This window comes from Bombina bombina, chromosome 2 (genome assembly GCF_027579735.1).
Source record: "Bombina bombina isolate aBomBom1 chromosome 2, aBomBom1.pri, whole genome shotgun sequence".
Classification (NCBI taxonomy): Eukaryota; Metazoa; Chordata; class Amphibia; order Anura; family Bombinatoridae; genus Bombina; species Bombina bombina.
The window spans coordinates 1,414,984,893-1,415,001,092 of NC_069500.1; the positions used below are offsets into that span (position 1 = coordinate 1,414,984,893).

The 16,200-nt window shown below is 41.5% G+C and overlaps 1 protein-coding gene across 1 annotated transcript in view; it reads left to right on the forward strand.

The window, feature by feature from the left end:
* Window positions 1–16,200, forward strand: part of GLOD5 (glyoxalase domain containing 5) — a 47,807-nt gene that overhangs the window by 16,002 nt on the left and 15,605 nt on the right. The window lies entirely within an intron of this gene.

Consider the following 16,200-nt stretch of genomic DNA (forward strand, 5'->3'; position numbering starts at 1 on the left):
CTGCGATAAGCATTACTGGGCTAAAAGAAGCTGCACCCAGGTGGTAAATCGCTATAGAACAGGCTAACAATGGTATTGAGCCAGTTGTTCGTTCATGTGAGTGTGCTTCTCTCTGTATGTATTTAGTCTCCCTATGGGAAAAAGGGGAAACCAGAAACATGGACTCCTTGCTCAGTGTGCTTAGAGGAATATGGCTACACCTCACTGACGAGGCCCAATGAAGGCTGAAACAATCGTCTGGGGTTGCTGTGTTCCTTGTTCAGAATGGAATTGCCTGATATTTCGGTGCTGGTGGGATCAGACTGATATACTACAGGAAAGTTCTACTCTGTGAAAAGCATTACTGGGCTAAAAGAAGCTGCACCCAGGTGGTAAATCGCGATAGAACAGGCTAACAATATGTAAGAGCATTTTCATATTGCACTATTGCTTGAAAAGAACAATGTGTTTAACCACGCAAAGGTGTTAAACAGTTAAAATCGGCTCCATAGAAGCAATGCGGGACTGGTCCTGATCTGACCAAGACTGGTGATTGGCTGCTATGCACATATTCCACTTCTCATTGGTTCACTGGTTGCATTCAGCTCCTGCACTTACAGGGACATTAAAATAAAAATTAAACTTTTATGGTTCAGACAGAGCTTGAAATACAATTTACACTTGGAGAAGTTGTTTGTTTAATTGTTGGAGTCAGAAGCCTTTGCCGGTAAAAAAAAATGGTGTAAAATGACAGCCACTCATTCTTGGAGGGAGGGGGCAGGGTCTTATGTGTACACTTTGAGGCACCAGGTCCTACTGAATATGTGCACGATTTCAAACTTGTATACATATGCGTTTGTGATTGGCTGGTGGCTGTCGTGATATAGGGGACATGGAAATGAAAGGATTTTTTAAATTATTTTTTTCTTTCATATAGGTGGCGAGAGTCCACGAGCTAGTTACTGATGGGATATACATTCCTGCCAGGAGGGGGCAAAGTTTCCCAAACCTCAAATGCCTATAAATACACCTCCCACCTCACTCATACCTCAGTTTTGCCTCCTTAGGAGGTGGTGAAGCAAGATGTACTTGATTTCTTCAGTGAAAGGCGCTTCTAAGCATATGGAAGCGCAGTTCCTCTCTAATGCAGTGTTTGTCTGAGGGATGTGAAGGGAGTATTTGCCTGATGATACCATGTTTTCACCTATGGGAAATCTATCTGCTGCCTCCCTTTATAGATCAACAATTTACTCCTTTACCATTACCTCTGCTGATCTGTTTCAGTACTGGTTTGGCTGTCTGCTATATACTCTTGTACCATTACCTCTGCTGATATGTTTCAGTACTGGTTTAGCTGTCTGCTATATACTCTTGTACCATTACCTCTGCTGATATGTTTCAGTACTGGTTTAGCTGTCTGCTATATACTCTTGTACCATTACCTCTGCTGATATGTTTCATTACTGGTTTAGCTGTCTGCTATATACTCTTGTACCATTACCTCTGCTGATATGTTTCAGTACTGGTTTAGCTGTGTGCTATATACTCTTGTACCATTACCTCTGCTGATATGTTTCAGTACTGGTTTAGCTGTCTGCTATATGCTCTTGTACCATTACCTCTGCTGATATGTTTCAGTACTGGTTTAGCTGTCTGCTATATACTCTTGTACCATTACCTCTGCTGATATGTTTCAGTACTGGTTTAGCTGTCTGCTATATACTCTTGTACCATTACCTCTGTTGATACATTTCAGTACTGTTTTAGCTGTCTGCTATATACTCTTGTACCATTACCTCTGCTGATACGTTTCAGTACTGGTTTAGCTGTCTGCTATATACTCTTGTACCATTACCTCTGCTGATACGTTTCAGTACTGGTTTGGCTGTCTGCTATATACTCTTGTACCATTACCTCTGCTGATACGTTTCAGTACTGGTTTAGCTGTCTGCTATATACTCTTGTACCATTACCTCTGCTGATATGTTTCAGTACTGGTTTAGCTGTCTGCTATATACTCTTGTACCATTACCTCTGCTGATACGTTTCAGTACTGGTTTAGCTGTCTGCTATATACTCTTGTACCATTACCTCTGCTGATACGTTTCAGTACTGGTTTAGCTGTCTGCTATATACTCTTGTACCATTACCTCTGCTGATACGTTTCAGTACTGGTTTGGCTGTCTGCTATATACTCTTGTACCATTACCTCTGCTGATATGTTTCAGTGCTGGTTTGGCTGTCTGCTATATACTCTTGTACCATAACCTCTGCTGATATGTTTCAGTACTGGTTTAGCTGTCTGCTATATTCTCTTGTACCATTACCTCTGCTGATATGTTTCAGTGCTGGTTTAGCTGTCTGCTATATACTCTTGTACCATTATCTCTGCTGATACGTTTCAGTGCTGGTTTAGCTGTCTGCTATATGTGTATGGGTGTCTTACACGGTAAGTATATACCTTTTATTATATAAGACACTCTCAGCTATGGATTGGACACTTTTTAAGTAAAGTTGTTATATATTGTTTGTATATATGCCTTGTCAGTAATTCAGTGCTCTTTTTTAGCGACTTTATTTGTGGCTAAATATTTGTCAAGGTTGGTAGAATCTGAAAAATACAGGTTTTTTTGGAGCTAGTAATTTATTTATAAATTAGGATGCTAAGTATTATGTTAGTCTCATGGAATGTTGATAATCACATTTCTTTTGCAAGATGTACTGAGTCCACTGATTCATCCTAACTTGTGGGATATTGTCCTTCCTGACAGGAAGTAGCAAAGAGAGCACCACAGCAGAGCTGTCTATATAGCTCCCCCCTTAACTCCACCCCCCAGTCATTCTCTTTGCTGGCTCTAAGCAGGAAGGGTAAAGAGAAGAGGTGTTAAACTGTTAGTTTTATTTTATCTTCAATCAAGTGTTTGTTATTTTTAAATGGTACCGGTGTTGTACTATTTACTCTCAGGCAGGACATAGATGAAGATTTCTGCCTGGAGGATGATAATCTTAGCATTTGTAACTAAGGTCCACTGCTGTTCCCACAGAAGCTGAGGAGTACAGGAAAACTTCAGTGGGAGGAACGGTTTCTTGCTATACAGCAATGAGGTATGTTCAGTCATATTTTCTGCAGAGACTGTGTTAACTCAGAAAGGCTGACAGTGTCCCCATTAGGGGAAGGGTAAGCAGTAATCCTAGTGTTATCAGAGGTTTTTACTAGCTTGCATAAAGGGTTAATTTTTTGTGGGCACTCAGTTTATGTGAATTTGGGACAAACGTTTTTGTGTCTGGGAGTAACGTTTTCTGTTTGAAAAGCCTCATGGCTTTCAGGCAGGGTTTGTTAGTTTTGTATAGGCCCCAGCAACATCGATTGAGGTGGGCGGGGCCTACATTTACAAGCAGCAAGCAACTTCTCCTGAGGTCCTGATAGTCTTCTGAGGGACTAATTGAAGCTTTAAACCCCATATTATCGCTTCATAAGGGCAGGTAGGGCCACAGCAGAGCTGTGGCAAGGTGCTTTAGGGGTTTTAACCGGTTTTAGACAATTATCTATCCGTTTTCTTCATTTGGGGTCTACAGGGAGTGCAGAATTATTAGGCAAATGAGTATTTTGACCACATCATCCTCTTTATGCATGTTGTCTTACTCCAAGCTGTTTAGGCTCGAAAGCCTACTACCAATTAAGCATATTAGGTGATGTGCATCTCTGTAATGAGAAGGGGTGTGGTCTAATGACATCAACACCCTATATCAGGTGTGCATAATTATTAGGCAACTTCCTTTCCTTTGGCAAAATGGGTCAAAAGAAGGACTTGACAGGCTCAGAAAAGTCAAAAATAGTGAGATATCTTGCAGAGGGATGCAGCACTCTTAAAATTGCAAAGCTTCTGAAGCGTGATCATCTAACAATCAAGCGTTTCATTCAAAATAGTCAACAGGGTCGCAAGAAGCGTGTGGAAAAATCAAGGCGCAAAATAACTGCCCATGAACTGAGAAAAGTCAAGCGTGCAGCTGCCAAGATGCCACTTGCCACCAGTTTGGCCATATTTCAGAGCTGCAACATCACTGGAGTGCCCAAATGCACAAGGTGTGCAATACTCGGAGACATGGCCAAGGTAAGAAAGGCTGAAAGACGACCACCACTGAACAAGACACACAAGCTGAAACGTCAAGACTGGGCCAAGAAATATCTCAAGACTGATTTTTCTAAGGTTTTATGGACTGATGAAATGAGAGTGAGTCTTGATGGGCCAGATGGATGGGCCCGTGGCTGGATTGGTAAAGGGCAGAGAGCTCCAGTCCGACTCAGACGCCAGCAAGGTGGAGGTGGAGTACTGGTTTGGGCTGGTATCATCAAAGATGAGCTTGTGGGGCCTTTTCGGGTTGAGGATGGAGTCAAGCTCAACTCCCAGTCCTACTGCCAGTTTCTGGAAGACACCTTCAAGCAGTGGTACAGGAAGAAGTCTGCATCCTTCAAGAAAAACATGATTTTCATGCAGGACAATGCTCCATCACACGCGTCCAAGTACTCCACAGCGTGGCTGGCAAGAAAGTGTATAAAAGAAGAAAATCTAATGACATGGCCTCCTTGTTCACCTGATCTGAACCCCATTGAGAACCTGTGGTCCATCATCAAATGTGAGATTTACAAGGAGGGAAAACAGTACACCTCTCTGAACAGTGTCTGGGAGGCTGTGGTTGCTGCTGCACGCAATGTTGATGGTGAACAGATCAAAACACTGACAGAATCCATGGATGGCAGGCTTTTGAGGGTCCTTGCAAAGAAAGGTGGCTATATTGGTCACTGATTTGTTTTTGTTTTGTTTTTGAATGTCAGAAATGTATATTTGTGAATGTTGAGATGTTATATTGGTTTCACTGGTAAAAATAAATAATTGAAATGGGTATATATTTGTTTTTTGTTAAGTTGCCTAATAATTATGCACAGTAATAGTCACCTGCACACACAGATATCCCCCTAAAATAGCTATAACTAAAAACAAACTAAAAACTACTTCCAAAACTATTCAGCTTTGATATTAATGAGTTTTTTGGGTTCATTGAGAACATGGTTGTTGTTCAATAATAATATTAATCCTCAAAAATACAACTTGCCTAATAATTCTGCACTCCCTGTATTGCTTTTTTACTTGTGGTGCAATCCTTCTAAAGCTTAGTGGGTACACTGTTAAAATGTCGAAATTTTTTAAGCAATTTTAACCTGTTTTGCAGTTTGTGTATGCCTTTTTTTCTCTTAAAGGTACAGTACCGTTTTTGCAAATTGTCTTTTTTTCATTAAATGAAGTGTTTTCCAAGCTTGCTTGCTTCATTTACTAGCCTGTTAAACATGTCTGACACTGAGGAAACTCATTGTTCAATTTGTTTAGAAGCCATTGTGGAACCCCCTCTAAGAATGTGTCCCAATTGTACTGATATGTCTCTAAATTGCAAACAGCATATTTTGACTTATAAGAATTTGGCATTAAATGATTCTCAGACAGAAGGAAATCAGGTTTCGCCATCTAGTTCTCCCCAAGTGTCACAACCAGTTACGCCCGCACAAGTGACGCCAAGTACTTCTAGTGCGTTTAATTCTTTCACCTTGCAAGATATGGCTTCAGTTTTGAATACTACCCTCACAGAGGTTTTATCTAAACTGCCAAGGTTGCAAGGGAAGCGCAGTAGCTCTGGGTTAAGAACAAATGCTGAGCCTTCTGACGCTTTAGTAGCCGTATCCGATATTCCCTCACAATGTTCTGAGGTAGGGATGAGGGATTTGCTGTCTGAGGGAGAGATTTCTGATTCAGGAAAGATGTTCCCTCAGACAGATTCAGATATGACGGCATTTAAATTTAAGCTAGAGCACCTCCGTTTATTGCTCAGGGAGGTTTTAGCTACTCTGGATGATTGTGACCCTATTGTCGTTCCAGAGAAATTGTGTAATATGGACAAATATTTAGAGGTTCCTGTTTACACTGATGTTTTTCCGGTCCCTAAGAGGATTTCGGACATTGTTACTAAGGAGTGGGATAGACCAGGTATTCCGTTCGCTCCCCCTCCTGTTTTTAAGAAAACGTTCCCCATTTCTGACACCATAAAGGACTCATGGCAGACGGTCCCTAAGGTGGAGGGAGCTATTTCTACTCTGGCTAAGCGTACAACTATACCTATTGAAGACAGTTGTGCTTTCATTGATCCTATGAATAAAAAGTTAGAGGGTCTCCTAAAGAAAATTTTGTTCATCAGGGTTTTTCTTCTTCAACCTATAGCGTGCATTGTTCCGGTAACCACTGCAGCTGCTTTTTGGTTTGAGGCTTTAGAAGAGGCTCTTCAGATGGAGACCCCACTAGATGATATTTTGGACAGAATTAAGGCCCTTAAGTTGGCTAATTCTTTTATTACAGACGCGGCTTTTCATCTTGCTAAGTTAGCGGCAAAGAATTCAGGTTTTGCCATTTTAGCGCGAAGAGCGTTATGGCTTAAGTCCTGGTCAGCTGATGTGTCATCTAAATCTAAGCTTTTGACCATCCCTTTCAAAGGTAAGACCCTATTCGGGCCTGCACTAAAATAGATCATTTCAGACATCACTGGAGGGAAGGGTTATGCCCTCCCTCAAGATAAGTCAAATAAGACAAGGACCAAACAAAATAATTTTTGTTCCTTTCGAAACTTCAAGGGTGGTCCCGCTTCCTCTTCCCCTGCTGCAAAGCAAGAGGGGAACTTTGCTCAATCCAAGCCAACCTGGAGACCTAACCAGGCTTGGAACAAGGGTAAACAGGCCAAAAAGCCTGCTGCTGCCACTAAGACAGCATGAAGGGGTAGATCCCGATCCGGGACCGGATCAAGTAAGGGGCAGACTTTCTCTCTTTGCTCAGGCCTTTGCAAGAGACGTTTAGGACTCCTGGGCCATAGAAAATGTAACCCAGGGGTATCTCCTAGATTTCAAAGATTCTCCTCCAAGGGGGAGGTTCCATCTTTCTCAATTGTCTGTAAACCAGACAAAAAGAGAGGCGTTCTTACGCTTTGTAGAAGACCTTTTTACCATGGGAGTGATCGGCCCAGTTCCGAAAACAGAACAGGGGCAAGGTTTCTACTCCAATCTGTTTGTGTTTCCCAAAAAAGAGGGAACCTTCAGACCAATTCTAGATCTCAAGATCCTAAACCAATTCCTAAGAGTTCCATCCTTCAAGATGGAGACCATTCTGACTATTTTACCAATGATCCAGGAGGGTCAATATGACTACCGTGGATCTAAAAGATGCGTATCTACACATTCCTATCCACAAAGATAATCACCAGTTCCTCAGGTTTGCCTTTCTGGACAGGCATTACCAGTTTGTGGCTCTTCCCTTCGGGTTGGCCACGGCGCCAAGAATCTTCACAAAGGTGCTAGGGTCCCTTCTGGCGGTCCTAAGGCCGAGGGGCATAGCAGTGGCGCCTTATCTAGACGACATCTTAATTCAAGCGTCGGCTTGCCAAGTCTCACACGGATTTAGTGTTGGCCTTTCTAAGATATCATGGGTGGAAGGTGAACGTGAAAAAGAGTTCTCTTATTCCTCTCACAAGAGTTCCATTCCTGGGAACTCTGATAGATTTGGTGGACATGAAAATATTTCTGTCGGAGGTCAGGAAATCAAAGATTTTAACCACCTGCCGAGCTCTTCATTCCATTCCTCGGCCGTCAGTGGCTCAGTGTATGGAGGTAATCGGACTTATGGTAGCGGCAATGGACATAGTTCCGTTTGCTCGCTTGCATCTCAGACCACTGCAACTATGCATGCTCAAACAGTGGAATGGGGATTATGCAGATTTATCTCCTCAGATAAATCTGGATCAAGAGACCAGAGACTCTCTTCTTTGGTGGTTGTCACAGGATCACCTGTCCAGGGGAATGTGTTTCTGCAGGCCAGCGTGGGTTATTGTGACGACGGACGCCAGCCTACTGGGCTGGGGTGCAGTCTGGAATTCCCTGAAAGCACAGGGTTTGTGGACTCAGGAGGAGGCCCTCCTACCGATAAATATTCTGGAATTAAGAGCAATATTAAATGCTCTTCAGGCGTGGCCTCAGCTGGCTTCGGCCGGATTCATCAGGTTTCAGTCGGACAACATCACGACTGTAGCTTATATCAATCATCAGGGGGGAACAAGGAGTTCCTTGGCGATGATAGAAGTTTCCAGGATAATCCGATGGGCAGAGACTCACTCTTGCCATCTATCAGCGATCTATATCCCAGGGGTGGAGAACTGGGAGGCAGATTTTCTAAGTCATCAGACTTTTCATCCGGGGGAGTGGGAGCTCCATCCGGAGGTGTTTGCTCAACTGGTTCAGCTATGGGGCACACCAGAATTGGATCTGATGGCGTCTCGTCAGAACGCCAAACTTCCTCGTTACGGATCCAGGTCAAGGGATCCTCAGGCAGTACTGATAGATGCTCTAGCAGTACCCTGGTCGTTCAACCTGGCTTATGTGTTTCCACCATTCCCTCTCCTTCCGCGTCTGATTGCCAGAATCAAACAGGAGAGAGCTTCGGTGATTTTGATAGCGCCTGCGTGGCCACGCAGGACTTGGTATGCAGACCTGGTGGACATGTCATCTCTGCCACCATGGACTCTGCCACTGAGAAGGGACCTTTTGATTCAAGGTCCATTCAAGCATCCAAATCTAATTTCTCTGCAACTGACTGCTTGGAGATTAAACGCTTGATTTTATCAAAGCGGGGTTTCTCTGAGTCGGTCATAGATAATTGATTCAGGCTCGAAAGCCTGTCACCAGGAAGATCTATCATAAGATATGACGTAAATATCTTTTTTGGTGTGAATCCAAAGGCTACTCATGGAGTAAGATCAGGATTCCTAGGATTTTGTCTTTTCTCCAAGAAGGATTGGAGAAAGGATTGTCCGCTAGTTCCTTAAAGGGACCGATATCTGCTTTGTCTATTCTGTTGCACATGCGTCTGGCAGATGTCCCAGACGTTCGGGCTTTTTGTCAGGCTTTAGTTAGAATTAAGCCTGTGTTTAAACCTGTTGCTCCGCCATGGAGTCTCAATTTAGTTCTTAAAGTTCTTCAGGGGGTTCCGTTTGGACCCATGCATTCCATAGATATTAAGCTTCTATCTTGGAAAGTTCTGTTTCTAGTTGCTATCTCTTCAGCTCGAAGAGTTTCTGAACTATCTGCATTACAATGTGACTCGCCTTATCTTGTTTTTCATGCTGATAAGGTGGTTTTGCGTACCAAACCTGGGTTCCTCCCTAAGGTTGTTTCTAACAGGAATATCAATCAGGAAATTGTTGTTCCTTCTCTGTGTCCTAATCCTTCTTCTAAGAAGGACCGTCTGTTGCACAACTTGGACGTTGTTTGTGCCTTAAAGTTTTATTTGCAGGCAACCAAAGATTTTCGCCAATCATCTTCTTCTTTGTTTGTTGTCTATGCTGGAAAGCGTAGAGGTCAAAAGGCTACGGCTACCTCTCTTTCCTTTTGGCTGAAAAGCATCATCCGTTTGGCTTATGAGACTGCTGGACAGCAGCCTCCTGAAAGAATTACAGCTCACTCCACTAGAGCGGTGGCTTCCACATGGGCTTTTAAAAATGATGCTTCTGATGAACAGATTTGTAAGGCTGCGACTTGGTCTTCGCTTCATACCTTTTCCAAATTTTACACATTTGATACTTTTGCTTCTTTGGAGGCTATTTTTGGGAGAAAGGTTTTGCAAGCAGTGGTGCCTTCAGTTTAGGTTCCTGTCTTGTCCCTCCCTTCATCCGTGTCCTAAAGCTTTGGTATTGGTATCCCACAAGTTAGGATGAATCCGTGGACTCGGTACATCTTGCAAAAGAAAACAGAATTTATGCTTACCTGATTTCTTTCTTTTGCGATGTACCGAGTCCACGGCCCGCCCTGTCTATTCAAGACAGATAGTATTTTTTATGTAATCTTCAGTCACCTCTGCACCTTATAGTTTCTCCTTTTATTCCTTGGCCTTCGGTCGAATGACTAGGGGGTGGAGTTAAGGGGGGAGCTATATAGACAGCTCTGCTGTGGTGCTCTCTTTGCTACTTCCTGTCAGGAAGGACAATATCCCACAAGTTAGGATGAATCCGTGGACTCGGTACATCGCAAAAGAAAGAAATTTATCAGGTAAGCATAAATTCTGTTTTTATGCAGCTATAATATCAGTATCCATTAGGCTTTATTTAGGTACATTTTGTTTTTTTGTATATACAATCAATAGGTGTATTAGAAATCCTCTTCAGCTTTGCATGTCGCGCATGTGATGATGTTATTTATGTCATAGCGTGAAATGTCATCATTTTGCGCTGTGTTTTTGGCGCCAAAAATTTCCCTCCAAAATTGCTGTTATAACCCCCGTCCCCAGCTCATTCACTGTTCTCAGAAAACACTTAGGGGCCCGCCAGAAACACCAGTTGCTCCATAACCTGTCCGTCTGCTCTGAGAAGGCGGACAGACATCGCCGCAATTCAACCTGATCGAATAAGATCGGCTTGATTGACACCCCCCTGCTAGCGGCCGATTGGCCGCGAATCTGTAGGAGGCGGCGTTGCACCAGCAGTTCACAGACACATAATAAATAGACCCCCAAAAGAGCTTTCATGCAGCATTTCATGAATCAATTTTTTTTCCCATAAATTTTTCGCTCTGTTTTCCATTCTCTCAAGCCTGATATATATATATATATATCATATATAGGAGCATGGATGTACATTTGCAGAATTAATTTATTTTTTTCAAATTTTAGTTTTTTTGCAATTATGTCTCAAACTGAACCTGCCTCGTATGTTACCATATGATTTGAGCTGCCTGAACACGTATCTACCAAAGCTAAGTGTGTTTGTTGTAATAAAGCTGATCTAAATCCTTCAGCTCAATTATGTGGCTCTTTGTTTGACTAATTGTTAAATGCTGATAATATATCGGAGTACAAATACACCCACTGTTGTTCCATCTCAGCTTAAAGGGACAGTATACTGTAAAATAGTTTTTCCCTTAATGTGTTTACAATTGCTTTTTTTACCAAATGCAGAGTAAAAAATGTATGAAAATTAGCTTTTTAAGGTTTATTTCTGTATATTAAAGCTCTGATTTTGTGTTTTGAAGCCACAACCTAATAAAATAGGTTGAGCTTGTAGGTATAATCAGATCTCATTACTGTATCACATTGTGCACATATACCTGCTTCTTTATCTTATATCTGTCCTTAAAACAATCACCAATGCTTTGAGAGAACAATGGAAAATCAACATTTTATTACCTTATCTCTGCTTTATCACACTGGAAGTGTAATTTCTTCTGCTGTCTGTGTTTACAAAGCTCATCTATAGCTGGTACGCGCGGCCACAAACTTTCAGAATAGGTGGGGATACCATATGCTAAATTAACAATTTCAAATGCCAATATAAGGATAAAGGAGCTACTTGTAAACAATTTAATACACTCCAGCAGGTAAAGTGGATCATTGGGAACAAATTAAAGGGGAGACATTTTTTGAGTAAACTGTCCCTTTAATGTACATAGCATTAGTGCAGAAATGAAAGATTTATTGGTGCATCTATAGAGAAGGCAATGACTGCTATACCGCCTTCAAAAAACTGTAAAAGGGTTTTGCAACATTTTTCCTAAAACTAGTGAATTAAGTTCTGACCTTCAGCATACTGACGTATCCTCTACTGATGGGGTTTCCTCTGATTCAGAGGATGCCACGTCAGAGACAGATATAGACCATTCTTCTTTTTTATTTAAGATAGAATATATTTGTTTTCTCCTATAGGAAGTTGTGTTTACTTTGGGTATTGAGGAGTCTAAACCTCCTGATGATAAAGCTACTGAATCGTCTAAATACTACTGTTATTACTCCTGAAGTATTTCCTATTCCTGACGCTATCTCTAATGTGATTGCTTAAGAATGGTCTAAGCCTGGTACCTCTCTTAACCCTTCTTCTAGGTTTAAGAAAAATGTATATTTTGCCTGTAGCCAATTTAGAACTTTGGTAAACAGTTCCTAAAGTTGATGGGGCAATTTCCACTCTTGCCAAATGTACTACTATTCCTATTAGGGCTGCAACTAACGATTATTTTCATAATCGATTAGTTTGTCGATTATTTTCTTTCATGTAATTAGCAAGAGTCCATGAGCTAGTGACGTATGGGATATACATTCCTACCAGGAGGGGCAAAGTTTCCCAAACTTTAAAATGCCTATAAATACACCCCTCACCACACCCACAATTCAGTTTTACAAACTTTGCCTCCCATGGAGGTGGTGAAGTAAGTTTGTGCTTAAGATTCTTCGTTGGTATGCGCTTCGCAACAGGTTGAAGCCCGGTTTTCCTCTCGAAGTGCAGTGAATATCAGAGGGATGTGAAGAGAGTATTGCCTATTCGAATACAATGGTCTACCTCTAGGGGATCAATTTCATAGGTTCTCTGTTATCGGTCGTAGAGATTTCTTCTCCTACCTCCCTTTTCAGATCGACGATATACTCTATATACCTTTACCTCTACTGATTCTCGTTTCAGTACTGGTTTGGCTATCTACTACATGTAGAGGAGTGTCCTGGGGTAAGTAAATCTTATTCTTTGTGACACTCTGCGCTAATGGTTGGGCACTTTATTTGTAAAGTTCTAAATATATGTCTATAAACTTATATTTGCCTTGATTCAGGGTTTTCAGTATTCCTTTTCTATACAGACTGTCAGTTTCATTATTGGGATAATGCATTACTTTATTTTTTCTTACCTTGAAAAATTTTCATTTGACCATTTTTTTCCCGTGTGCTGTTAGGCTCGCGGGGGCAGGAAATGTTTCTTTTTACGTCATTTTTGGCGCGTACTTTTTTTGGCGCAAAAAATTGTCATTTCCGGTGACGTTTCTGTTACGCATGCGTATTCAGACATTTTTTTGCGCCAAAAAAATGTGGGCGTATCTTTTACTCACTTTATTTAAACATTTTTTTATCATGACTTCTGGTTTCCAGAAGCTTATTATTTTGGCATTCTTTTCCATTCCTGAAACTGTCTTTTAAGGAATTTGATAATATTGCTTTATATGTTTTTTCTTTTTATTACATATTGCAAGATGTCTCATCCTGACCCCGGATCTAAATCCTCTAATGAACAGACGCTGCCTGATGCTGGACCTACCAAAGTTAAGTGTATATGTTGTAAACTTGTGGTATCTGTTCCCCCAGCTGTGGTTTGTGAAAGCTGTCATGATAAACTTTCCAAAGCGGATTCTGTTTCTATTAGTAATAATCCTTTACCTGTTGTTGTTCCTTCAACATCTGTTGTTCAGGATGTTCCTGTTAATGTTAAAGAATTTGTTTCTAATTCTATTAAGAAGGCTCTGTCTGTTATTCCTCCTTCCAATAAATGTAAAAGGTCTTTCAAAACTTCTCATTTTTCTGATGAATTTTTAGGTGACCACCATCATTCTGACTTATCTGTTTCTGATGAGGTTTTTTCCGGTTCGGTAGATTCTACTATAGATATTGATTCTGATAAATCTTCATATTTATTTAAAATGGAGTTTATTCGTTCATTGCTTAAAGAAGTTTTGATTGCTCTAGATATGGAGGAGTCCAGTCCTCTTGATTCTAGAACTACTAAACGTTTAAATTCGGTTTATAAACCTCATGTGTTAATTCCGGAAGTTTTTCCCGTTCCTGATGCTATCTCAGATGTGATTGCTAGGGAATGGGATAGTCTGGGTACTTCATTTACTCCTTCTCCAAGGTTTAAGAAATTGTACCCTGTGTCATCTGATAGACTGGAATTTTGGGATAAAATCCCTAAAGTCGATGGGGCTATCTCTACTCTTGCCAAACGTACTGCTATTCCTACGGCAGATAGCACTTCGTTTAAAGATCCTTTAGATAGGAAAATTGAATCATTTTTGAGAAAAGCTTATTTATGTTCAGGTAATCTACTTAGACCTGCTATCTCTTTGACTGATGTTGCTGCGGCTTCAACTTTTTGGTTGGAGACTTTAGCGCAACAAGTAACAGATCATAATACTTATAGCATTGTTAAACTTCTTCAACACGCTAATAATTTTGTCTGTGATGCCATTTTTGATATCATTAGAGTTGATGTCCGGTATATGTCTTTAGCTATTTTAGCTAGACGAGCTTTATGGCTTAAATCCTGGAATGTAGATATGAGTTCTAAATCAACTTTGCTTTCTCTCTCTTTCCAAGGTAATAAATTGTTTGGTTCTCAGTTGGATTCTATAATTTCAACTGTTACTGGTGGAAAGGGTGCCTTTTTGCCTCAGGGTAAAAAATCTAAAGGTAATTACAGGGCTGCTAATCGTTTTCGTTCCTTTCGTCAGAAGGAGCAGAAGCCCGATCCTTCCCCTAAAGGAACGGTTTCCGATTGGAAACCTAATCCAATCTGGAATAAATCTAAGCCTTCCAGAAAGTGAAAACCAGCCCCTAAATCCGCATGAAGGTGCGGCCCTCATTCCAGCACAGCTGGTAGGGGGCAGGTTGCGATTTTTCAAAGATGTTTGGATCAATTCGGTTCACAATCTTTGGATTCAGAACCTTGTTTCACAAGGGTACAGAATAGGTTTCAAAGTAAGACCGCCTGTGAGAAGATTCTTTCTCTCACGCGTTCCAGTCAATCCAGTAAAAGCTCAGGCGTTTCTGAAATGTGTTTCAGACCTAGAGTTAGCTGGGGTAATTATACCAGTTCCAGTTCTGGAACAGGGTCTGGGGTTTTATTCAAATCTATTCATCGTACCAAAGAAAGAGAATTCTTTCAGACCGGTTCTGGATCTAAAAATATTGAATCGTTATGTAAGGATACCAACATTCAAGATGGTAACTATAAGAACTATTCTGCCTTTTGTTCAGCAAGGGCATTATATGTCTACAATAGATTTACAGGATGCATACCTGCATATTCCAATTCATCCAGATCACTTTCAGTTCCTGAGATTCTCTTTTCTAGACAAGCATTACCAATTTGTTGCTCTTCCATTTGGTCTAGCAACAGCGCCAAGAATCTTTTTGAAGGTTCTCGGTGCCCTTCTCTCTGTAATCAGAGAACAGGGTATTGCGGTATTTCCTTATTTGGACGACATCTTGGTACTTGCTCAGTCTTCACATTCTGCAGAATCTCATACGAATCAACTTGTGTTGTTTCTTCAAAGACATGGTTGGAGGATCAATTTACCAAAGAGTTCCTTGATTCCTCAGACAAGAGTAACCTTTTTAGGTTTCCAAATAGATTCAGTGTCCATGACTTTGTCTCTGACAGAAAAGAGACGTCTGAAATTGGTTTCAGCCTGTCGAAACCTTCAGTCTCAATTGTTCCCTTCGGTAGCATTATGCATGGAGATTTTAGGTCTCATGACTGCTGCATCGGACACGATCCCTTTTGCTCGTTTTCACACGAGACCACTCCAGCTTTGTATGCTGAACCAGTGGTGCAGGGATTATACAAGGATATCACAAATAATATCCTTAAATCCCAATGTTCGATCATCTCTAACGTGGTGGATGAATCACCATCGTTTAATTCAAGGGGCCTCTTTCGTTCGTCCAACCTGGACTGTGATCTCAACAGATGCGAGTCTATCAGGTTGGGGAGCGGTTTGGGGATCTCTGACAGCGCAAGGGGTTTGGAAATCTCAGGAGGCGAGATTACCAATCAATATTTTGGAACTCCGTGCGATTTTCAGAGCTCTTCAGTACTGGCCTCTTCTGAAGAGAGAATCATTTGTTTGTTTTCAAACAGACAATGTCACGACCGTGGCATATGTCAATCATCAAGGGGGGACTCACAGTCCTCAAGCTATGAAAGAAGTATCTCGGATTCTTGTATGGGCGGAATCCAGCTCCTGTCTAATTTCCGCGGTTCACATCCCAGGTGTAGACAATTGGGAAGCGGATTATCTCAGTCGCCAGACGTTACATCCGGGCGAATGGTCTCTTCATCCAGAGGTTTTTCTCCAGATTGTTCAAATCTGGGGACTTCCAGAAATAGATCTGATGGCCTCTCATCTAAACAAGAAACTTTCCAGGTATCTGTCCAGATCCCGGGACCCTCAGGCGGAAGCAGTGGATGCTTTGTCAATTCCTTGGAATTATCATCCTGCTTATATCTTTCCGCCTCTAGTTCTTCTTCCGAAAGTAATCTCCAAAATTCTATTGGAGCGCTCATTTGTACTGCTGGTGGCTCCAGCATGGCCTCACAGGTTTTGGTTTG